Source organism: Phocoena sinus, chromosome 7 (assembly GCF_008692025.1).
Source record: "Phocoena sinus isolate mPhoSin1 chromosome 7, mPhoSin1.pri, whole genome shotgun sequence".
Taxonomy (NCBI): Eukaryota; Metazoa; Chordata; class Mammalia; order Artiodactyla; family Phocoenidae; genus Phocoena; species Phocoena sinus.
Genome location: NC_045769.1, coordinates 37,645,541 through 37,671,807, shown reverse-complemented (window position 1 = coordinate 37,671,807; position 26,267 = coordinate 37,645,541). Strand labels below are relative to the sequence as shown.

General features: G+C 39.6%; 1 protein-coding gene across 2 annotated transcripts in view; it reads left to right on the top strand.

Annotated features, from left to right (window-relative positions):
• Nucleotides 1-26,267, top strand: part of PLCL1 (phospholipase C like 1 (inactive)) — a 375,533-nt gene that overhangs the window by 241,117 nt on the left and 108,149 nt on the right. Inside the window, exon 1 of one of the 2 annotated variants that reach the window (XM_032638151.1) lies at nucleotides 17,100-17,136. The exons of the other annotated variant lie outside the window; for it this stretch is intronic. The gene's annotated coding sequence lies outside the window, so the exon portion shown is untranslated. Of the gene's footprint in view, nucleotides 1-17,099; nucleotides 17,137-26,267 lie in introns of those variants that run through there. 2 annotated transcript variants of the gene reach the window in all.

The window sequence follows — 26,267 nt, the reverse complement described above, 5'->3', positions numbered from 1 at the left end:
CACAGGCTCTTGGCGCACAGGTTTCAGTAGTTGCAGCATGCAGTCTCAGTAGTTGCGGCACACAGGCTTAGGTGCTCCATGGCATGTGGGATCTTCCCAGAACCAGGGCTCGAACCCGTGTCCCCTGCATTGGCAGGCGAATCCTCAACCACTGTGCCACCAGGGAAGCCCACTTTTTGAATCATATTTCGTAGTAGAAGTCACAAAACGTGCTGATGTTCCCAGCATTGGGGGCTAGCTGAGGAATTTAGGGACAAATATAGGCAAAATGTGACAGAATTCTTATCAGGTGAGCACAGGGTCACTTGAAAAATTGGCTTTTGGGCTTTGCATTTTAGGCAATCAGCACAGTAGTCCCTTTTAGTGATTATTTCACAGAAGTTAATATTTGCAGCTTTTTCTCTCTTTGAGAATGCAACCATCGTAATACTATCACGTGGTGTTGAGAGCAAAGGAAGTAGGGAAAGGAGGCCTCTTTTCAGCTTTGCCCTAAGGCCTATTGTTGGTCTTCCTTGTCCTGGTGGAGACAGAGGAGATACAGAGAGAAACCTAGTACCCGGCAATGGTCCGGCAATGGTGCAGTACATCCGGGCTACAGCTCTCTGGGGGTGGAATTTTAGCTTCTGACAAGGACCTGAGGAGGTTTATGAGCCTTCCTATGAACTATTTTCTCTTCCCAACTTCTGAAAGGCTGTCCCCGTTCAGGCCCAAGAAGAATGAGGTAAATGTTGCACAGCTTTCTATTCTGCAGGCTCCATGAGGAGTGGTGAGAAAACATGTCCCCATAGGTTTTAGGTTATCTACGCAGTAAATAGGACAATGAAAAGACAATAGGCAAATTATAAGGACTGTTTAAAAACCTGGTTAGTATGGGGTTGGGGAATTATGTCTCTTGCCTAACTTGCTCCCAGTTTGAAATCTTCTTAGTACACTTCGAAAGCTCCTCTGTGGCTGACAGCAGTGTTAGTCGGAGATCTCTTAATCCCCATATAGATCAGCATCTCTGTAAAATAAATCACTTGACTTTTTTTTCTGCCTAAGGGGATGGCTTAGGAGACTAACCCTTAGATCTGAAATGTCTGCAGACTTCTTCTCTACTTGACAATTTGAATTGTACTTAGCTTTGCTGGTCTTTTAAGCTTTTCAAAGGAAATAGATTTACCACTGAAATGCAAATATAATCATTGTTATTTTCTTGTCTTGTGGAGTATGTTTTCACTGAAATAAGTAGGTAATGTACTGTTTTCAAAGTCCCAACCACAGTGTTTTGTTTTTTTTTTTTTACATTCAGTAATTCATGTATTCTTTCTAGGCAATTATAGAATTTTTCAGTCAGTCAGTAATTTACTAAGCATATATTGTGCTTTCAGCACTTTGCAAGGAACGCGGGCATAACAAAAGAAATCTGAGGCACAGTTAATGTTTCTTTGTAGGGTATAGTATTTGTAGAGAAATGAAGTCAAGTCAGAGGAAACAAAGGACAAGAATTAAATGTTCAACTGAGTAGTACTCACCATAGGAACCACATGTAAGTAAATACTGAATATGGATGAATGAATGAATAAATGAATGAATAAAAGTGTTCATTCAAGGAAGAAATCATTATGGACTCCATGTGTCATGGAGTAGATGGGATATGAGCAGAGCCACAAAGGATGAATAGGATTTGGCAAGTAGAGAGAAGTAGAGGAAAAATGTTCCAGATAAAGGGAGCAAAGGTAAAAAGGTGAAGGTGAGCATGCTATGTTTGGGACCCTGAGAGAAGAGACCAGGTTGACCAGAGAACAGGCTTAGTATGCAGGAGGAAAGAAAAAATAAATTTGGGCACCCCCCCCCCCCTTCTTTGATAAGTGAATCTCAATTTTGTGCCTGTCCTCAAATGATGGGTCATGAGTGGTCTAATCCACTCATGACAATTCTATTTCCTACTTTCCCAGCCTCCTTTGCAGGTAGAAGAGCCCTATGACCTCATTCTGGCCAAGCTGAAGACAGTTGATGGCATTTATGGAAAAGTTTTTTTTTTAATATGATAGCATGTTTATGATAACATGCAGGAACTTCCTTTTCCCCTCTTTCCTGCCTCGAATGAAGATGTAAAGTCTAGAGCCATATGGCAACTTTGCTACCACAAAGAAAAGGCTAAGAGTGTTGTCTCTGACACCACCAAACTGCTATATCTATACCAAGAGATGCCTGCTTCCTGACTTCCTGCTATGTGAGAAAAATCAACCTCTGTTTATGTTATATGTGTTGTATAACACTCCAAGTCATGTTTTTTTTAAGTTATTTGCAGTGTTTTAACATTATTTTAAGAAGCCTAATCTGTAATAGTGGGCAAGGTGAATTGGAAGGGGGTGAAAATTGAGGTGGTTGTCATAGCAACATGGGGCTGGGATGAAGAAGCTCTGGACAAGACTTATGGCAAGGGGAATAGGAGGGAGGCAGACATCTCTGAGAAGAAGCCACGTAACTTCAGAGTTTCTAAACAGGAAAATTAGTGGGCTAGCCATACTGCTTTGACAATATGCAAATATCATAAAAATGAATTCACTTTTAAGGCATGTTGAGTTTTGGATGGTGATGGGACATCCAGGTGGAAATGTTCTGTAAACAGTTTAGAAATAGAGCATTTGAATTCAAGGGAGTCTATAGGGTGCCTATGACCTTGGATGTGGACAGAGAGAAAAGCATTAGACAATATCTCCAATTATGAGTTGAGAGGAAGCACAGAGGTCAGTAGTACAAACATGGAGACAGAGAAAGGAGATAATACAGGGTTTGAAGATTAAATATGGTGCAATGCCATCAAAGCAAAGGGCACATAGAAAGGTCAAGAAAGATGAGGACTGAGGAGAGAAGTGAATCTGGTAAAAGCAGGACACCAATCATTTCCAAGAGAGGAGTTTCTGCAGACTTGAGAGCCATGTATCAGCTGCCCAGATCTGAGAAGAAGATGGGGTAGTAAGTGGGAAGGGAAGGGAGTAGAAATGGAAGGCGGTAAAGGAAGAGCATGCATTGAAGGAGTTGGAGATTGAGAAGTGCTGATTCTTAGCACTTAGACTTAGCAAAAGATGGTTTTAAAAAGGTTGAAAACCAAGAAGGAAGTAGTTAGGGGAAAGGTCCAAACACACAGCAAAGTAAGGCTATCGGTGATGTTGGAGAAAGATTTTATTTTTAGGGAGGTTCAGATGCTCCTCTGAAGTTGGATACAAGGACGACAAAGGAAACTAGTAGCTGGAAGCAAACATACTTGGGTGTGTCTGTCTCCACGGGGTAGGTGAAGTCAGGTGTTAGCAGCTGGGGTGGTGGTGGGGGGAAGTGACAAGGGAGCCTTGGGAGAAATTAACTCTGGAGCAGCTATTGTGAGGATGGGTGTTAATGAGGCATCTGTGCAAAGATCACCTGGCCTAACCTAGGTGAGATGGCAACAGTCCTTGTCAAGGGCAAGGCTGCGTGATTTTGTGTCTTCCTCAGGCAGGTCCTTAGCAGAGAACCAGCAACTGAGAAGGAGACCCAGCATCAGGTGAAGATTTCATGGGGAGTAGCAAAGGTGAGAGAGTGTAGAACAATATTCCTGGGGAGGGAAGAGGATGAGAAGTCTAGTGTTCAGGAAGCAGGAAGACCGTCCAGAGGACAGAGAACAGATCTGGAAGGTGTGGTGGGGGAAGTGGCAGAGAAATGGGTTCTGACCTGAGAAGAATAAATGCAGGTCTTGGATGGAGCAGGACCTTCAGATGGAGAGGCCCAGGCATTGCCCGTTAGTACTTGGACACAGTGGCTTGTTATAATCAGAGACTTCCAAAAAAAAATTTTTTTTTTGGGCAAAAAAACACTTGGGTGAAATTACATGCCATTTACTCAAAGTATACTGGTGTATTATTTACTTAGAAATACAATTTAGGCTGAGTACAAGTTAGTCACATATCTAATAAGCTTCATGTCACTTTGGTAAGACTTCCTAAATATGAAATAAAAAGCATTGAAGTGCCAGTTCTGGCAGTATTTTACCCTTCCACGCATTCAGCTATAGGCTTGCTGGACTCAGCCTTGGGTTTCTGACAGTGTGGCTGAAACCTGCCATCCATTCACAGTGGCTTCTCCTAGTAATCTCTGTGAAGGACAATATTTTTAAAAGTCCTTAAAAAGCACATTAATGAGCTAGCAGATGGCGTTTTGCATGAGACCCTAACTGGTCCACACTGTAATTGAACTATATAAGGAACTTTGCTCTCAGCTCAGGAGGAATCCTGTGAAACTCAAGTTTATATTAACTTCTGAAGGGGTCGTTTCTGTATATTGGGACTGATTTTCATATATGTGTTATAGCAGCAGTTTTATTGTATAAAAACTATGTATAAATAATAAGGGATAAAAGTGATGCAAATTGTGAGGACCTTAGTAGGTCTTTACACTCTTATTTTCTTCTGATTTGTAAAAGTGAGGCATTATAATGGCAGAAAATTTGAAAAATAGAGAAAAGGAGAAAAGAAGTAAAAATTGCTCCAACTTCCTGCAGAATACCACTATTTGCTTATTTTTTGGTGGGTTTATTTTTTTTTTTGAAACTGGAATCATATTAAACATACCTTTGTTTCCTACTTCAGTAGGTCAATTCACTTCTAATTGTAGTTTCATTTTCTGAAAACTGTCTAAAGTCAGCAAGAAAGGGTTAAGGAGGTAGCACACAACATTAGAGTTAGCAGAAAGCTTAATTTCTGTGGGAAGTAGAAAGGCTGGCTAATTTGCTACCTCCACTAACTTTCTACTCAGAAAAATGTGGTTGCACTGAGTATAGTCCGCATTGCCTGTGATCTTTAGATGATATGCTTTAACTCTATTAAGATTTATACTAAATTCTTTTTAAGATTAACTCTAAGTATAGGTAAAATTTAGTTTCCTACCTTGGTTTTAATTGTTTACTTACAGCGCAAAATGTAGGAGTTAATTTTGGGTGATAAGTCCTTTCATGTTGTCAGATTATTTTCCTTTTAACATTTATGTATGTTTTTTTGCATTATGCTTTCTAGTGGAAATCAAATGTCCATTAGAGTGAATCAACTGACTATTCAAGTCAGATTTTCTTTAATTTTCCAGCGTTTATTGAGCTTTATTTAATACTCTAGTTTTTTGAGGGTTATGAATCTTAGGAATGTAGAGGATATGAAACATTGCATTATTTTAGGTGGAAAGTTAAACCATTTGTAATTTGGATATGTTGTCCTAATCTTTATTACATAGGATACTTTCACTGTTTCTTTAACTGTGGAAATATTTGATGTGTCAGTTCATTTTGCTTTATAGAATTTCCATTTTGAAATTGAGGACAAAAGGAATAATTATTTTGCATTGACTTATATTTAATACAAGAACTTGAGAAGTAACTAGGAGTGGGAGAGAAGGGGGAAGATATTCATGGATATGCATTCTGGAGTAAAGAATTTTAATTGCCAGTAATCAATGGGGCTGCCAAGGACTCAACTGTTAATTTTTTTTTTTTTACATCTTTATTGGAGTATAATTGCTTTACAATGGTGTGTTTGTTTCTGCTTTATAACAAAGTGAATCAGTTATACATATACATATGTTCCCATATCTCTTCCCTCTTACGTCTCCCTCCTTCCCACCCTCCCTATCCCACCCCTACAGGTGGTCACAAAGTACCGAGCTGATCTCTCTGTGCTATGCGGCTGCTTCCCACTAGCGATCTACCTTACGTTTGGTAGTGTATATATGTCCATGCCTCTCTCTCGCTTTGTCACAGCTTACCCTTCGCCCTGCCCATATCCTCAAGTCCATTCTCTAGTAGGTCTGTGTCTTTATTCCTGTCTTACCCCTAGGTACTTCATGACATTTTTTTTTCTTAGATTCCATATATATGTGTTAGCATACGGTATTTGTCTTTCTCTTTCTGACTTAGTTCTCTCTGTATGACAGACTCTAGGTCTATCCACCTCATTACAAATAGCTCAGTTTCGTTTCTTTTTATGGCTGAGTAATATTCCATTGTATATATGTGCCACGTCTTCTTTATCCATTCATCCGATGATGGACACTTAGGTTGTTTCCATCTCCGGGCTATTGTAAATAGAGCTGCAATGAAAACTGAGGTACATGACTCTTTTTGAATTATGGTTTCCTCAGGGTATATGCCCAGTAGTGGGATTGCTGGGTCATATGGTAGTTCTATTTTTAGTTCTTTAAGGAACCTCCATACTGTTCTCCACAGTGGCTGTATCAATTTACATTCCCACCAACAGTGCAAGAGGGTTCCCTTTTCTACACACCCTCTCCAGCATTTGTTGCTTCTAGATTTTTTGATGATGGCCATTCTGACGGGTGTGAGATGATATCTCATTGTAGTTTTGAGTTACATTTCTCTAATGATTAATGAAGTTGAGCATTCTTTCATGTGTCTGTTGGCAGTCTGTATATCTTCTTTGGAGAAATGTCTATTTAGGTCTTCTGCCCATTTTTGGATTGGGTTGTTTGTTTTTTTGTTATTGAGCTGCATGAGCTGCTTGTAAATTTTGGAGATGAATCCTTTGTCAGTTGCTTCATTTGCAAATACTTTATCCCATTCTGAGGGTTGTCTTTTGGTCTTGTTTATGGTTTCCTTTGCTGTGCAAAAGCTTTGAAGTTTCATTAGGTCCCGTTTGTTTATTTTTGTTTTTTTCCCATTTCTCTGGGAGGTGGGTCAGAAAGGATCTTGCTGTGATTTATGTCATAGAGTGTTCTGCCTATGTTTTCCTCTAAGAGTTTGATAGTTTCTGGCCTTACATTTTGGTCTTTAATCCATTTTGAGCTTATTTTTATGTATGGTGTTAGGGAGTGTTCTAATCTCATACTTTTATATGTACCTGTCCAGTTTTCCCAGCACCACTTATTGAAGAGGCTGTCCTTTCTCCACTGTACATTCCTGACTCCTTTATCAAAGATAAGATGACCATATGTGCATGGGTTTATCTCTGGGCTTTCTATCCTGTTCCATTGATCTCTCTTGCTGTTTTTGTGCTGGTACCATACTGTCTTGATTACTGTAGCTCTGTAGTATAGTCTGAAGTCAGGGAGCCTGATTCCTCCAGCTCCATTTTTCGTTCTCAAGATTGCATTGGCAATTTGGGGTCTTTTGTGTTTCCATACAAATTGTGAAATTTTTTGTTCTAGTTCTGTGAAAAATACCAGTGGTAGTTTGATAGGGATTGCATTGAATCTGTAGATTGCTTTGGGTAGTAGAGTCATTTTCACAATATTGATTCTTCATATCCAAGAACATGGTATATCTCTCCATCTACTTGTATCATCTTTAATTTCTTTCATCAGTGTCTTATAATTTTCTGCATACAGGTCTTTTGTCTCCTTAGGTAGGTTTATTCTTAGATACTTTATTCTTTTTGTTGCAGTAGTAAATACGAGTGTTTTCTTGATTTCTCTTTCAGATTTTTCATCATTAGTGTATAGGAATGCAAGAGATTTCTGTGCATTAATTTTGTATCCTGCAACTTTACCAAATTCATTGATTAGCTCTAGTAGTTTTCTGGTAGCATCTTTAGGATTCTCTATGTATAGTATCATGTCATCTGCAAACAGTGACAGCTTTACTTCTTCTTTTCTGATTTGGATTCCTTTTATTTCCTTTTCTTCTCTGATTGCTGTGGCTAAAAATTCCAAAACTATGTTGAATAAGAGTTGTGAGAGTGGGCAACCTTGTCTTTTTCCTGATCTTAGTGGAAATGGTTTCGTTTTTTCACTATTGAGGATGATGTTGGCTGTGGGTTTGTCATATATGGCCTTTATTATGTTGAGGAAAGTTCCCTCTATGCCTACTTTCGGCAGGGTTTTTATCATAAATGGGTGTTGAATTTTGTCAAAAGCTTTCTCTGCATCTATTGAGATGATCATATGGTGTTTCTCCTTCAATTTGTTAATATGGTTTATCACATTAATTGTTTTGTGTATATTGAAGAATCCTTGCATTCCTGGAATAAACCCCACTTGATCATGGTGTATGATCCTTTTAATGTGCTGTTGGATTCTGTTTGCTAGTATTTTGTTGAGGATTTTTGCATCTATGTTCATCAGAGATTTTGGTCTGTTGTTTTCTTTTTTTGTGGCATCTTTGTCTGGTTTTGGTATCAAGGTGATGGTGGCCTCGTAGAATAAGTTTGGGTGTGTTCCTCCCTCTGGTATATTTTGGAAGAGTTTGAGAAGGATAGGTGTTAGCTCTCCTCTAAATGTTTGATAGAATTCGCCTGTTAAGCCATCTGGTCCTGGGCTTTTGTTTGTTGGAAGATTTTTAATCACAGTTTCAATTTCAGTGCTTGTGATTGGTCTGTTCATATTTTCTATTTCTTCCTGATTCAGTCTTGGCAGGTTGTGCATTTCTAAGAATTTGTCCATTTCTTCCAGGTCGTCCATTTTACTGGCATAGAATTGCTTGTAGTACTCTCTCATGATCTTTTGTATTTCTGCAGTGTCAGTTGTTACTTCTCCTTTTTCAATTCTAATTCTATTGATTTGAGTCTTTTCCCTTTTTTTCTTGATGAGTTTGGCTAATGGTTTATCAATTTTGTTTATCTTCTCAAAGAACCAGCTTTTAGTTTTATTGATCTTTGCTATCATTTCTTTTTCATTTATTTCTGTTCTGAATTTTATGATTTCTTTCCTTCTGCTAACTTTGGGGTTATTTTGTTCTTCTTTCTCTAATTGCTTTAGGTGCAGGGTTAGGTTGTTTATTCGAGATGTTTCCTGTTTCTTAAGGTAGGATTGTATTACTATAAACTTCCCTCTTAGAACTGCTTTTGCTGCATCCCATAGATTTTGGGTCGTCATGTCCCCATTGTCATTCGTTTCTAGGTATTTTTTAATTTCCTCTTTGAGTTCTTCAGTGATCACTTCGTTATTAAGTAGTGTGTTGTTTAGCTTCCATGTGTTTGTATTTTTTACAGATCTTTTCCTATAATTGATATCTAGTTTCATAGTGTTGTGATCGGAAAAGATACTTGAAACAGTTTCAATTTTCCCAAATTTACCAAGGCTTGATTTGTGACCCAAGATATGATCTATCCTGGAGAATGTTCCATGAGCACTTGAGAAAAATGTGTATTCTGTTGTTTTTGGATGGAATGTCCTATAAATATCAATTAAATCCATCTTGTTTAATGTATCATTTAAAGTTTGTGTTTCCTTATTTATTTTCATTTTGGATGATGTTTCCATTGGTGAAAGTGGGGTGTTAAAGTCCCCTACTATGAATGTGTTACTGTCGATTTCCCCTTTTATGGCTTTTAGTATTTGCCTTATGTATTGAGGTGCTCCTATGTTGGGTGCATAAATATTTACAATGGTTATATCTTCTTCTTAGATAGATCCCTTGATCATTATGTAGTGTCCTTCTTTGTCTCTTCTAATAGTCTTTATTTTAAGGTCTGTTTTGTCTGATATGAGAATTGCTACTCCAGCTTTCTCTTGGTTTCCATTTGCATGAAATATCTTTTTCCATCCCCTTACTTTCAGTCTGTATGTGTCTCTAGGTCTGAAGTGGGTCTCTTGTAGACAGCAAATAAGGGTCTTGTTTTTGTATCCATTCAGCCAATCTGTGTCTTTTGGTGGGAGCATTTAGTCCATTTACATTTAATGCAATTATCAATTCGTGTGTTCCTATTCCCATTTTCTTATTTGTTTTGGGTTCGTTATTGTAGGTCTTTTCCTTCTCTTGTGTTTCTTGCCTAGAGAAGTTCCTTTAGCAGTTGTTGTAAAGCTGGTTTGGTGGTGCTGAACTCTCTCAGCTTTTGCTTGTCTGTAAAGGTTTTACTTTCTCCATCAAGTCTGAATGAGATCCTTGCTGGGTAATCTTGGTTGCAGGTTTTTCTCCTTCATCACTTTAAATATGTCCTGCCAGTCCCTTCTGGCTTGCAGAGTTTCTGCTGCAAGATCAGCTGTTAACCTTATGGGGATTCCCTTGTGTGTTATTTGTTGTTTTTCCCTTGCTGCTTTTAATATGTTTTCTTTGTATTTAATTTTGGACAGTTTGATTAATATGTGTCTTGGTGTATTTCTCCTTGGATTTATCCTGTATAGGACTCTCTGTTCTTCCTGGACTTGATTAACTATTTCCTTTCCCATATTAGGGAAGTTTTCAACTATAATCTCTTCAAATATTTTCTCAGTCCCTTTCTTTTTCTCTTCTTCTTCTGGAACCCCTATAATTCGAATGTTGGTGCATTTTACGTTGTCCCAGAGGTATCTGAGACTGTCCTCAGTTCTTTTCATTCTTTTTTCTTTATTGTGCTCTGCAGTAGTTATTTCCACTATTTTATCTTCCAGGTCACTTATCCGTTCTTCTGCCTCAGTTATTCTGCTATTGATCCCATCCAGAGTATTTGTAATTTCATTTATTGTGTTGTTCATCATTGTTTGTTTCCTCTTTAGTTCTTCTAGGTCCTTGTTAAATGTTTCTTGCATTATGTCCATTCTATTTCCAAGATTTTGGATCATCTTTACTATCATTATTCTGAATTCTTTTTCAGGTAGACTGCCTATTTTCTCTTCATTTGTTAGGTCTGGTGGGTTTTTTACTTGCTCCTTTATCTGCTGTGTGGTTTTCTGTCTTCTCATTTTGCTTATCTTACTGTGTTTGGGGTCTCCTTTTTGCAGGCTGCAGGTTCATAGTTCCTGTTGTTTTTGGTGTCTGTCCCCAGTGGCTAAGGTTGGTTCAGTGGGTTGTGTAGGCTTCCTGGTGGAGGGGACTAGTGCCTGTGTTCTGGTGGATGAGCCTGGATCTTGTCTTTCTGGTGAGAACACCTACTGAACGCTGGCAGAAAACCTCAGACCTCCCAAAAGGCAAGAAACCCACCCCGCGTACCTGGGTAGGGCAAAAGAAAAAAGAAAAAACAGAGACAAAAGGATAGGGACAGGACCTGCACCAGTGGGAGGGAGCTGTGAAGGAGGAAAGGTTTCCACACACTAGGGAGCCCCTTCACGGGCGGAGACTGCGGGTGGTGCAGGGGGACAGCTTCGAAGCTGCGGAGGAGAGCACAGCAACAGGGGAGCAGAGGGCAAAGCAGGGAGATTCCCGCACAGAGGATTGGTGTCGGACCGGCACTCACCAGCTCGAGAAGCTTGTCTGCTCACCGCCGGGGCGGGCAAGGCTGGGAGCTGAGGCTCGGCTTCGGTTGGAGCGCCAGGAGAGGACTGGGGTTGGCGGCGTGAACACAGCCTGCAGGGGGTTAGTGCGCCACGGCTGGCCGGGAGGGAGTCCGGGGAAAAGTCTGGAGCTGCCGAAGAGGCAAGAGACTTTTTCTTCCCTCTTTGTTTCCTGGTGCCCGAGGAGACAGGATTAAGAGTGCTGCTTAAAGAAGCTCCAGAGACGGGCGCGAGCCGTGGCTAAAAGCGCGGATCCCAGAGACGGGCATAAGATGCTAAGGCTGTTGCTGCCACCACCAAGAAGCCTGTGTGCAGGCACAGGTCACTATCCACACCCCCGTTCCAGGGAGCCTGTGCAGCCTACCACTGCCAGGGTCCCGGGATCCAGGGACAACTCACCCGGGAGAATGCACAGCGAACCTCACGCTGCTGCAACGTCACGCCGGCCTCTGCCGCCGCAGGCTTGCCCCGCCCTCTGTGCCCCTCCCTCCTCACAGCCTGAGTGACCAAGAGCCTCCGAATCAGCGGCTCCTTTAACCCCTTCCTGGCTGAGCGAAGAACAGACGCCTTCCGGTGACCTACACGCAGAGGCGGGACCAAATCCAAAGCTGAGCCCCTGGGAGCTGTGCAAACAAGAAGAGAAAGGGAAATCTCTCCCAGCAGCCTCAGAAGCAGTGGATTAAAGCTCCACAATCAACTTGATGTACCCTGCATCTGTGGAATACATGAATAGACAACGAATCATCCCAAATTAAGGAGGTGGACTTTGAGAGCAAGATTTATGATTTTTTCCCCTTTTCCTCTTTTTGTAAGTGTGTATGTGTATGCTTCTGTGTGAGATTTTGTCTGTATAGCTTTGCTTCCACCATTTGTCCTAGGGTTCTATCTGTCCGTTTTTTCTGTTTGTTTGTTTTTCATTATTTTTTCTTAATAATTATTTTTTTATTTTAATAAGTTTATTATATTTTATCTTACTTTATTTTACTTTATCTTCTTTCTTTCTTTTTTCCTTCCTTCCCTCCTTCCTTCCTCCCTTCCTCTCTCCCTCCATCCCTTCTTTTTTTCTTTCTTTCTTTCCTTCTTTCTTTCTTTCTACTTCTACTAATTCTTTCTTTCTACTTTTTCTCCCTTTTATTCTGAGCCGTGTGGATGAAAGGCTCTTGGTGCTATAGCCAGGAGTCAGTGCTGTGCCTCTGAGGTGGGAGAGCCAACTTCAGGACGCTGGTCCACAAGAGACCTCCCAGCTCCACATAATATCAAACAGCAAAATTCTCCCAGAGATCGCCATCTCAACACCAGCACCCAGCTTCACTCAAGGACCAGCAAGCTAGAGTGATGGACATCCTATGCCAAACAACTAGCAAGACAGGAAAACAACCCCACCCATTAGCAGAGAGGCTGCCTAAAATCATAAGTCCACAGACACCCCAAAATACACCACCAGGCATGGACCTTCTGTAGGAGTTGTTCCACGTGTAGAGATTTATTTCTGGTGTATCTGTGGGGAGGAAGGTGATCTCCGCATCTTACTTTTCTGCCATCTTCCCGGAAGCCCTCAACTGTTAATTTTTAATGCATAGGCATTTGCTTAAGAACTGATTTATCTGGACTTAAATGAAACATAAAAACAAATGAAAACTGTCAGTAATAGTACATAAGTGCCTCATTGAGTTTAGCTGCAGTTATCTCTGGAATAAAATACTCAGGGATGAGGTGGGATGTAAAGGGGCAGAAAAATCTTGGAAGTGAGCCCTGCCAGGGCACAGGTGTACCACTTAATTTGATAGAGATCTTCACTGAGGTATATATATCTTACCACTCTTAATTTCAATTTAATTAGCAATCAAAAACTTGTGGAGTTGAGTTTGAATTACAGTGTTGACTGGTGGAGTTCTAATATACCATTTGTCTTTTTTGATGTTTTCACAGTTTAAGTTTGAGGTTGACAAACTATGGCCTGTAGGCCTAGTATAACCTGTCCCGTTTTTATAAATAAAGTTTTATTGGGACACAGCTACATTCATTTATTTACGTATTATTTATGGCTGCTTTCACACTACAATGGCAGAGTTAAGTAGTTTCAACAGAAGCTATATGGACCAAAAGCTTAAAATATTGACTAGCTTTTTACTGAAAAAGTTTGTCAGCTCCTAGTTTAAGTCAAACTAGGGCCTTCCCTTCTAGTATTCTTTAAACCTGATAGTATACAATTTCTTTACATCTCAATATAGAATCAAATTACCAAGATGCTAAGGGAGACAGAAAAGAAGTGAAAAACGTGTTCACTTCCTTGCAGAATTCTTCAGACAAGACATATGTAAATGAAATAACCAGAGAAAAATATAACACTTTATAATCAAGGACTAATTGTGTGATAGTAGCAAAAAAAAAATCTCCTATATTCTGTATCATAAATGTATATGAATTGAAAGTTATTTCAATCTGGTCAGAGCCAGAGTTCTCAAAAGTGCAGTGTGAGGACACTAATATATGAGATACTTTTTTGACTTTATAACTTAGAAATGGGAGCGCCAGCTTTTTGCCACACAGTTATATGGTGAGATGTAGATTATCCAGAGTTCTTAAGGAGTCTGGGGCTTTTCCAGAAATCGTAGAGTCAGAAAGTATGCTGAACTAGGCTTTGTTGCTTATAGGCTAAGAAAGAGGCAGTTACTTTAGGATAGTTCTGTGATCCATGTATAGGGATGCCCCCATGACTGCTTCTGCAGAAACTAATTTTAATAACACAGGTGGGGAGCCTTGGGCTCAAAACATAGTGAATCTCTATCTTCAAGGACTACATGGAGTTGAGAGAAATAACCTGGCACACAACTGAACGTATGTAGGGAGAAGGGTGAACTTGGAAGGGGCACTAGAAGCAATTATAAAGTGATGTGAAACTACGTGCACACATGAGCAACACAACATGTTGTGTCTCTAATTTGTTTCATTTGCATTTAGTCTTATACCTTGACTTTCTTGCGTTATAAAAAAATCAGGTCCTAACTTTAAACAGTGGGGTGTTTCTTCTCTATATTGAAATGGCTGTTACAGGGCATGGAGATGGAATTCAGAGAATGGAGTGCCCATTCACTTTGCATAAGTCTTCCATGTGCATGTTGGCAGATTAAGAACCTTGTAGAGTAGAATCATTTCATCACACTGTACCAAATACCAAATGCCATAAGAATCAAAAGAAAGGAGAGGTCAGTGTGGTGGCCTGGATTAGCTGGGAAAAAGTTCGTGGAGAATATTGCATTTAATCTCAATTTCTGAGAAGAGTATGAATTTGGTTTGATAGAGGAACAAGATGGTGACTTTAGGAGTTGAACAAGCATGGTTCCTGTGGAAGAAGAGCTTGGATGGAGTGAATGGTTTATGTCTAGAGTTAGAACACTAGCTGAGTAGCAAGAAGCGTGGGGAGAGGGAGCAGGTGGGTGGTGACAGAACATAAAGGAACTAAGGTGCCATTTTGGTCAGCCTGGTTTCTGTGATTCCATTCCATTACAGGGTTGAGTGTTTAGTGCTCAGAAGAATTACCTGAAGTAAAGCAGGGAGCTCAAGGGGTATGAGCACATCTGCATGGTTTGGGAGTCACCGGGATTGTTTCGTCTGCTCCTACTTGTGACTGATGACAGATCACATTCCTGGAGGGAAGGAACATCAAGTGCCTCAAATACAGCAGCGTAAATCTTTTCTCTTAACCAACAGCCCCTGAAGCTTTCTGGCTCTCTCCTCTAAACCTTTTATAGAAGAATATCTGATGCAAATAGTAAATAAATAAAATTACCTCCTGATTTTATTTCACTATAGAGCTAGTGGGGAATCCTTTGGAGAGCAGTCATAGAGCAAAAGAGAGAAAGCAAAGATAGGACCCTTTCTCTCATTTCCCCAAATGGACTCTCCTGATGAGTGTTGCCTTTTAAAGAAAAGTGGATGGCACAGGAAGCCTTTGAATGCAGTTTAACCATAAATTCCCCTAAGGGGGAGGGGGTGCTGTCCAATAGCCCGGGACGTGGCAGTAGAGCTGGCAGAGGCTGCAGAAGCAGCAGGGGCTTACAGGTCCAGAATCTCCAGCTCATTAGGATTGCCATAAATCACAGCATCTTTCACGCCTTTTGAGTGAAACTTGGCACCTCCAGTTTACTACTGTGTGGTGGTCATACCGTCCCTGACTTCAACATTATTAATAGATGGCACCTTCCATTGAACAATGAAAGTGGGTGGGCCTGTGCCAGTAATGATGGACTGGGAGCCTGAAAGATTCTGCTGAGAAGAGAGTAAGAGGGTGCCAAGAAAACCTGTCTTTTTATAACTGAAGACTGGCAGATATGAAGAGTTGCTGGGCACATGTATCACCCACAGTGTCACTGCATCCTGGAAGAGCTTGTATGAAAACTGTGAGGACGACTTTGACAAGGATGAATACCCCAGCACCTGGATGAGTGTGGGCCTCACAGGCTGGGCTGGTTAGGGAGGGGTGAGGAGGTGAGGGTTGTGATTTGAAACTTGCCTCCTGTTGTGTTCAGTCTGATATGGAAGGTGTTCTGGCTCACCCTTGCCTGGTAAGGCTGTGGAAATGGCTTCAAGGCCTGTTTTTTTTCTTCTTCTTCTTTCTTCATGGTTATTATTGTATGTAGAGAATGGTAGGTGAGATGTGGAAGAAATAAGAGACTTGAGGTAAACAGACTTTACCAGAAAAGTAAAAAATAACTCTTTCCATTATCCAATAACATGACTAATATGTAGATGCTTAAAGATCCTTTATCTCTCTTGCATCCCTGGGAAGTGGTGGGTTGTAGGGAGTGGCTGGGGGGAGAAGAAAGAAAAGAAAAAAAGGTATCTTTAAGTGTATAAAAGGAATATCCAGCAAAGGTACTATTTTGGGAAACTTGGGAGTAATAAAAAGAAAAGAAGAAAACACTTAATAGAACGCTTTTAGTTTAAAGCAGACTGTTAAAAGATTGTTTTGTCTGATGTGTGCTGTGAGAAGGTTTTAAAATATAAGTCTCATAACATTCCTTTGACTTAGATGGTGGTATTTAAATTAAGACTTACATATGTCAGGTATCATTCATTTGGCAATTTGGCTGATATGAAATGATCTGGAATTAAAAATTCCTCTCTGGCCTTCTTCACCCCCAAAAGTCTCTGTCTTATACTATTTTGATCTCCTTGCCTCTTCTTTTCTAATTCTTCCTTTATTTTCTCTCATATGCTAAAGAACATCTGGAAACTCTCTTTAGAGGCTTCTAGAATCCTAGATGAAGCAGTTTGTTACCCAGTCAACACCTTTGTGGGCTATTTTTGATTTTCTAAAATTGGTTTTCTTCAAGTAGTTACATTTGAAAGTGCTATGCAGTGTAATTGTTTGAAGGGGAAACATTTCAACCACAATGTAGAGAGTGGAAAGTAAGCTAAGTGAGTTCTGTCTCTTTCAAGTTCATATTGCTGGAGTTTCCTGGCTTGAACACAAAATGCAATCAATTTGAGGGATCAGGGATGACAAGAAAGCTCTGAACAATGAACAAAGTCATGGGAAAGGGGACTGAGAAATGGACGACAAGAGGAGCAAACACACCGTTATTCCATATCGATGGAGACATTAAACATTCAGTGGGTCTTAAAAAATAAACCTTTTATTTTGCAATAATTTTTATAGAAAAATTGTAAAGATAGTATAGGTAGAGCCTGTATACACTTTACCCTGCTCTTGCTAATGTTAACATAGTTTTACATTTTTAATGCTTGTGAGTCTATGGTTTATAGATGTTACTACTTTCTTAATTAGAAAAACTTAGAAATAATGAATTTATTCTGATGTTAAGAAAACTTAACATTCTTGTTTACACTTTGAGACTATACCCTATTATGGTGTAAATATTATAGCTGAAGAGTTACTGGCAAGAGAAAGCGGTGAAGCAGGGGAAACAAAAAGGAGTTTAGAGTTGGAGAGATCAAGGTTCAAACCTTGGCTGCACCATTTGACCCCAGGTATGTTACTTATCCTCTTGAGACTTAATTTCCTACAATGTAGAATGACAGTATCAGTTATTTATTGTGGGAACTAAATATAATAGAGTATATTTAGCTTATGAGCTGGTTCTTGGCCTTTTTGCTACCAGATTTGTTCCTTGTTTCCCCTTCTTTGTATGGCAGAGGGTTCAACCCCTGCTGCCTATTTCCCAGCTCCAATTCTGGCCAATGGGAGGCACTGTTAGGAGATGGGTGAGATTCTGCAGCTATGTTGTGTTTGCTTTGTGGCTCCAGCTTCTGCAAAACAGGCTCGCTGTGGTTCTAGCTTCTTCCATGACTCTGGCCCTTGGGTACTGGTAACACCACTTCCTCCTTTTGTGGGAATGTAGTGACTACCTACTGTGCTAATCTCTGGGTTACCTCCTTGTTTGCTCTTGGTTTCTCAACTCTTCCAGCACTTGTATATATGAGGCCCTGTGTTAAATTCCCTCTCTCTTGAACACTTGGAGTGGTTTCTTTTTCCCTCAATGGACCTTGATTGATTCAATCCATTTCGGTAACCTAACTGTGAGCTACAGGGAGCTTCAATTAAGCTGAAGAGGCAAAGATCAGGAGAAATCAGGCAGTTAGGCTAATGGTAACTGTCACTGATGGAGGTAGGCCTATGGAAGGGAAGTTGGCTTTGGGGTAAAAGCTATGGGTTTGGTGTAGAGCATGTCAAAGAAGAAACTTCATAATTTTACTGTCTCTGCACACTTTGCCTTTCCCACTGAAGTGTACTGAAGCTTCAGGAGTGTGAGGGAGAAAGGCTAAGGGGAGAAGCTCAGAGGGAAGAGAGGAAGGCTGTGTGTGGCCCAGAAGGGAAGGCACTCTGGCGCCTCGCTCAGCCTGGAACCTATCCCTCTGACTCCATTGACTCCAGCCCTGTCACTGTAACCTCTCTGGGGAGTAGAAGGGGAGGCTGGCTGCTCAGAACCCATTCTTTGCCCGTTGGGAAGCCGCTCTTCACCAGAGGGACTGAGATGAGCCAGCTGTTCCTCTTGCCAGTGTAGCATTTGCGAGAAGAGTGCTGTGGGAGGAGATAAAAATTGACTTCCAAATGGCCTGCAGGAATTGAGGGACATTTTTGGGACCAGCTTTTAGGTCCAGACTTAATAAACAAAACAGCGGATACTTGAAGTTTTAACTTCCTCATGGGTTAAGATAGTTCATGGTGGGGATGGTCACCATTGCTACAGCAGGCTGGAATCCACTTCCTTGGTGTGCCAGGGCATTATGGAAGATGATCTCTGAGGGACAGAAATGAGTTCGCGTCTTCAGGAACAATGTCTGGATATGTTCAGAAATGACCTCAGATGGAAAACAAACATAAAATCATTCTGGCAAATCAGAGACAGCACATTATATGGCATTCATGTTGTGTTTTATGTGTGTGTGCTGGGAAAGAGAAGAAGAGTCTAATAAATGAGGACAAACAGGAAGCCCTTCCCAAACTCTCTTCCCAGATACTTTTCAGTCACGTTGTGCAGGTCGAAGGTTCTGGGAAGAAACAGCTAGTGCTCTGACCTGCCTTCTCCAACTATAATGTCTCCTGTTTTATAGGAACTTGGGACTGAAAAATGCACAAACCAATGAATTTAAACTCTTAAACTCATAACATTCACAAACCTCAAGGACTACTAATTGAAGCCTTTCTCTCTCTCTTTTTCTCTCTCCCGGTGCGTGTGTGTGTGTAAGTGAGAGAGAGAGATTCCAGATGTCCTTGGAGTGTCACGTTATATCTCACTTCCACATAACCTCCAGTTAATTAAATAATTGATTCAATTGAACTGAATGTTAAATACATCAATATTCTATAGTTTCCCAAATGAACCTTTTGTTTTCTATGGTCTTTTTCAATTCTGAGTGAAAGATTTGGCTGGAGAAAACCGTTCATAGTATGTCCTCTAAAACCATAGTGAGATGAGCATGGTTTTCCTTGGATTGATGCTTGTATTAATAAAGCTTTTTATTCACAACCACCTAAATAATACAAAAGTAATATCAACTGCTGACCTCAGGGAACAAGCAGACTTTTTGATAAGGGTTGTATAGCCACTTTTACATCTCTTCCTTTCCTTTTTAATAAATGATGAAAGCTCCAGTGTTGTCACACGATCACATTTATTCATAGTGATAAGAATGAAGCTAATCCTTGTTTCATCGCTCTGATCAGCAGTCACACAAACACAATGGAACCCGACATGCTGGCAGCCTCTGCTCGTTACAGCTTTCCAACCAACCTCCAAGCGCGTGGCTGGAAGTCAAATGGGATGGGCTGGTTCCAAGTAGGAAAGAAAAACAATTGGCTTTGGAGAGAAAGGGATTATTAAAATTTCCATATGAAATTTCCACCACTTCTTAGCTTCATATGGAGTGGTAGTTACACTGAGATGCCTCTCCTGCAGTCTTGAAATGAAAAGCATTCAAAGAAATGGAGAAAATTATTACAGACAACACCACTTCAAAAGCATTTCCCTGTCTTCATGTTGTTTATCTCATTATTAATTACCTGCTAACTAAAAACAAAATAACTAGAAAAATTCTAGCAACAAATGTTTTCATCAGAGAAGTCTTTTCGTTAAGGCAGTTCTTCCTGTCCTTACAATATCAAAGTGTTTTCCCACCCCAAAGGGATTGATTAGTTTTTAAAATTTCTGTAGACATCAGGGACAAAGTGTAATACTTTGTATGAAACATCATAGTGGACAAAGGCAACTTTTCTGGCCATCTGGTTTTTAGAGACAAACACTTTGGAGTCCAACAGACCCAGGCTTAAATGCTCAATAGTCTCTCCTTGGCCTAGGCTTGAATCTTCAGTCATCTTTTCTATGTGATCTTGGACAGGTAACTTCATCTCTCTAAGCCTCAATTTCTCCACCTGCAAAATAGAGATAAGGAAACCTCCACAAAGATCTGTTGTGAGGGAAAAAGAAAGTGATAGTGTGTAAAGAGCTTACATGACAGAGAGCCTGGCACACAGTAAGATTCAAACCTTAGAAGCTTTTTTTTTTTTTGCGGTACGCAGGCCTCTCACTGTTGTGGCCTCTCTCGTTGCGGAGCACAGGCTCCAGATGCACAGGCTCAGCGGCCATGGCCCATGGGCCCAGCCGCTCTGCGACACGTGGGATCTTCCCGGACCGGGGCACGAACCTGTGTCCCCTTCATCGCAGGAGGACTCTCAACCACTGTGCCACCAGGGAAGCCCTGTTTTTTTAAGTTATTGTGCTGTCTGTTTGCTTTTGTGACTATTAGCATTTGACAGTCTGCTTACTGCATTGCTAAATGTTGTCAAAATAGAGTAGCCCCTGAGAGATGGCTGAGGCCTCACAGATTAGATAGAATCATGGAAGTGTTGGGTGTTGCTGACTCTCATTTGGACTTGAGGATACTGCATTCAGCCCTTGTATGGCTTTAGCAGCAATGGCAAAAAAATAAGCTCAATTTCATTCTTTGCTACCCAAAATTCTTGATTTTGGCTTTTTGAATGAAAATAGATTTTATGCTTGAGGATATAACAAACTTGGAGCTGCTGAGGGAGACTGCACCTGGCTTCTCTGGGTGTCCTGGTGAAAACCGAGGGCGCTTTGCCTTTCATTATATTTTTAATAATACTTAGCGAGTAGCAGAATTAAACTTGCAAGTCATTCTAATGACTGCTTTTCTTAATGGAGATGAGCCTCTTTATCTCTTACTGGTTAATACCTTGTGGTTCTAAATTAGGATGCTTGATGTGATTGTATTCCTCCCAAACATTAAGAACTCATTTTACAATGGAGAGGCTCGTAATGCAAACAGTCAGGGGAGCAAGGTGTTCTAGGCTTTTGATGGCCTTAGGTTAAGGGACAGAACGAGCTGATTGGGATATGGCTGGAATGTGCTTTGTAGTGTGGGGAGAGGAGGGGAGGGAACTGTCATTTATTTACTGAGTACTAGAAGCTTTGTATACATAATTTCATTTCATCCTCTCAGTGCATCTTTAAGGCAGGTATTATCATGCCCAGTTTAGACTCAGAGAGATGATTTGTCCAGGATTACGCAGTGAATGGAAAGCAGTATTAGAAGGAGAAGAAAATACCAGTTCTGGTTATACAGTGTATTCTGTGAAAATCCAGTAAGATATATATTTAGAATTCATGCACTTTTCTGTGTATATGCTATACTTCAATAAAAGTTACTTATCAGAGCAAATAGGTCTGCCTGGCTCAAAGTCTATGCCCTTCTCTCTCTATTGTGCTGCCTCCTAAGAAGCATATGATGGATGGAACTCCACGGAATTTCCTCCGTCAATCACAGCCGGTTGTAGCCAGTAATAGTGCTACTCCTATCAACCAGACCTGGCTTTGAAAGACTTGGGTATTTCCAAGGAAAGATACACTCAGTGGAGTGCAGTTTCCAAAAACTGAGGGTGTATATTTGCATATGAAGAGAATTCTGAAATGTTGTTCTGAAAATGCATTGAGCTTGTTGCAGAGTTGTTCATAATCATGAAAAATCAAGGGGAAAAAACACTGAAATACCCATCAAAGAAGAATTTAAGTAAATACGGTTTATAAAACTGCTTATTTTGAATGATTCTTATGTTGTGGAGTGAAAAATGGTTATGGAACCACATATATAGTAGGATCATATTTTTGTAATTTTTTTGTTTACATAACATATGTTTGCATAAATGTCTGGAAAGATATTTGCTAAAATATTAAGAGTAGCATCTCTGCAATTTGTGATATTGGTTGAATTCTACTTTTTTCTATGTCTTTCCATATTGTTTGACATTGTTTTTCTATAGTTCTATTAACAGAAATTTTGTTTTAATATTTAATAAAAGAATGCCTTTAAACAAAGGCAGCATCCTGAATTAAGTATATCCCTTCTCAAGTTGTCTACTGTGAAGGAGGAAATACTCATTTTATCGTATGAGTTCTGACACATTAAAACAATATAATATAACCTCATAGTCAAACCACAAGGGAGCATTCAGGAGTAAAAAGAATCATTTTGTAAGCTCAAACACATTCAGTTACCAAACTGGCCTCTTTAAGCATTTAAGAAAATTATTTTAGGGAAATAGTTTAAAATATTAAAATATTTTAATTATATTCTGTATAAGCAGATGTTCTACATCTCTGTACCAGGTATCATAGCAACCTGAAAACTGGTTGTTTTACTACCCAACTATATTTCTTGTATGGCTCATTTTAAAAAGTTCTCCATCCTCTTTAGATTTTAGTATAGTGATTGAGACATATGATTGCTTTATTTTATTTTGTTTTATTCCATTTTATTTCATTCTAGTAACTTTCTTCCTTAAATCAGGCTAACTAAAGACAGAATTGAAATCATACAGATTACATATTCATGCAAAAACAGTTAATAGAGCAGGATATGGCTTTCTTTTTTTGTCTTTTTCTTGAAGATTTTCAAGGAACTAGCATAACAGAATCCTGAGTATACTAGTATATGCTATTTCATTACTTGTAGCCTCCAACACAAATTGTGAGCTCTGGCTAAGTTCCTATAATTTCTACCCCTGAACAATTAGCAGTCTCAACAACATTTTTCCCTTTTGGATTAGCAGCTCCCCCAATTTGGAATGCTGTCCCCCACACTTATTGAATTTAGCCAGCTCAAGCCAGAAACCAGCTCAAGCCTCTTGGACACAGCAAGGTCTCTTCTTTGAACACATTAACTATGAAAATGGACAATGTGGTCTGACAAAATTCTCCTTCTGTTGTGAATTGATATGTATGAACAGACTTAGAATGTGTAAAAAGAAAACCAAAGGTTTGTATTTAAGAAATCTCATTTATTAAAAAGAATGTATGAAATTTGTATGGAAACAAAAAAGACCCTGAATAGCCAAAGCAATCTTGAGAAAGAAAAACAGAGCTGGAGGAATCAGGCTCCTGGTCTTCAGACTATACTACAAAGCTACAGTAATCAAGACAGTATGGTACTGACACAAAAACCGAAACATAGATCAATGGAACAGGATAGAAAGCCCAGAGATAAACCCTCGCACATATGGTCACCTTATTTTTGATAAAGAAGGAAAGAATATACAATGGAGAAAAGAAAGCCTCTTCAATAAATGGCGCTGGGAAAACTGAACAGCTACATGTAGAAGAATGAAATTAAAACACTCCCTAACACCATACACAAAAATAAACTCATAATGGATTAAGACCTAAATGTAAGGCCAGACACTATAAAACTCTTAGAGGAAAACATAGAATACTCTATGACATAAATCACAGCAAGATCCTTTTCGACCCACCTCCTAGAGAAATGGAAATAAAAACAAAAATAAGCAAATGGGACCTAATGAAACTTAAAAGCTTTTGCACAGCAAAGGAAACCATAAACAAGACCAAAAGACAACGCTCAGAATGGGAGAAAATATTTGCAAATGAAGCAACTGACAAAGGATTCATCTCCAAAATATACAAGCAGCTCATATCAAAAAAACAAACAACCCAATCCAAAAATGGGCAGAAGACCTAAATAGACATTTCTCCAAAGAAGATATACAGATTACCAACAAACACATGAAAGAATGCTCAACATCACTAATCATTAGAGAAATGTAAATCAAAACTACAATGACGTATCACCACACACCGGTCAGAATGGCCATCATCAAAAAATCTACAAACAATAAATGCTGGAGTGGGTATGGAGAAAAGGGAACCCTCTTGCACTGTTGGTGGGAATGTAAATTGATAGAGCGACTATGGAGAACAGTATGGAGGTTCTTTTAAAAAGTAAAAATAGAACTACCATACGATCCAGCGATCCCACTACTGGGCATATACCCTGAGAAAACCATAATTCAAAAAGAGTCATGTACCAAAATGTTCATTGCAGTTCTATTTACAATAGCCAGGACATGGAAGCAACCTAAGTGTCCATCGACAGATGAATGGATAAAGGAGATGTAGCACATATATACAATGGAATATTACTCATAAAAAGAAATGAAATTGAGTTATTTGTAGTGAGGTGGATGGACCTAGAGTCTGTCATACAGAGTGAAGTAAGTCAGAAAGAGAGAAACAAATACTGTATGCTATCACATATATATGGAATCTTAAAAAAAAAAAAAAGTGGTTTTGAAGAACCTAGGGGCAGGACAGGAATAAAGACTCAGACTTAGAGAATGGACTTGAGGACACGGGGAGGGGGAAGGGTAAGCTGGGACGAAGTGAGAGAGTGGCATGGACTTATATATACTACCAAATGTAAAATAGCTAGTGGGAAGCAGCCGCATAGCACAGGGAGATCAGCTCAGTGCTTTATGACCACCTAGAGGGGTGGGATAGGGAAGGTGGGAGGGAGATGCAAGAGTGAGTAGATTTGGGGATATATGTATATGTATAGCTGATTCACTTTGTTATAAAGCAGAAACGAATACACCGTTGTAATGCAATTATACTCCAATAAAGGTGTTAAAAAAAAAAAGTACATGGATTAGTCAGTGAGTTGAAGCTGTTTGTGTGCAAGTCACTACAGATGTTAAATTTAGCATATACATATTAATTCCCAAGATTGGAGACTACAGAATATCATAATATTAAACATACTTCGTTGTAATATTAAACACACTTCCACTCAAATGAGCTACGTGTTTAGTTGGTCTCATGCATTTTCCTGCTGAGCTGCAACAGTAGTTATGGATGTGTCAGAGCACTTCAGTTCCACAGTTCACCCTCGTGCTGTCAGTTTGTCCATGGAGATGGCTTATGGGAATGCATGAACACATATACATGCTCTGGAAATCTTGATGGAGTCCATCCTTTCCTCCCTACCCACCCCAAGCTTTCATATAGAACTTTTTGATTAATACATTTGATTATTCATTTTAAGTTATGTTTTGAAATAAATGAAATAGGTTAAATTGATCAGAGAGTTCTGCCTTTGTATTACTATTTGTTTTGAAATAACAATGTTGAATTTGTTACAAGGTGAGAGGAAGGGAAGAAAAAAGACCTACAGAAACAAACCCAAAACAACTAAGAAAATGGCAATAGGAACTTACTTATGGATAATTATCTTAAATGTAAATGGATTAAATGCTCCAACCAAAAAACATAAACTGGCAAAAACAAGACCTGTATATATGCTGTCTGCAAGAGACCCACTTGAGACCTAGGGACACATACAGACTGAAAGTGAGGGGATGGAAAAAAGTATTCCATGCAAATGGAGATCAAAAGAAAGTTGGAGTAGCAATAAACATATCAGACAAAATAGACTTTAGAATTTGTTACAAGGTAGTGGTAGATTTCATTTCCTGAGGTGACTTGAAAAATGTCTTTCTCATGTCACCTTCCTTTAATGTACCATTAAGTGAAATGAACATAAAGAATGTTAATAGGATTGTTTCAGGATTAGTGCCTGATACTGATGTATCTAAAATTGTGGTTAGTAGCAGAAAGCATTTATCAACACTGTTGGGTATAGAAGACGCAGACCCACTTTTGAAAATATATCAGTAGCTGTATGGAACTTTCTACTTTACTTTCTCCATAAGCTACTTTGGATGTAAACGAGTCCCAGTTGGAAGTAAGGATTGCAGATTTGACCCAGTAAGTGTAATGATTAGAATTGGTAATGTTCCATTGTGGAACCCTAGTTCCATCTGCTTATGAAAAAAAGATTACGGGTAATTATAATTAGGAATTCAGTGTGCGGCAGTGGATTAGATGTGAAAGGAATGATTGCTTGAAAGCCACTGATAATGGAGGGAGGCAAAAGGAATGTGAAAATTTCATCTGGGACCTGTGAAGCACACTTTGTTAATTAGTGACTCAATCCATTTATATCCTGCAGATAGAATTTCTATTATTTCTTGAATACTGCAAAATGCTTGGGCTCCAAATAGTGTTTCCCAGTATAATTTGTACTACCCGCACATAACAAAGAGATGTCACCCATTCCCATCCTCTATAATGACCTCTAACAGTAAAGGATAGTAGAGGTAGTGAGAGGAGCAGCTGTTACTGAAGAGGGGAAAGGGTGAGAAGGGAGCTAAGGGGAATTGGTGAAATATACACTCACTGGTGGATAGTCTGAGTGGGAGACACTGGTTTAGGAATTATCAAACCATT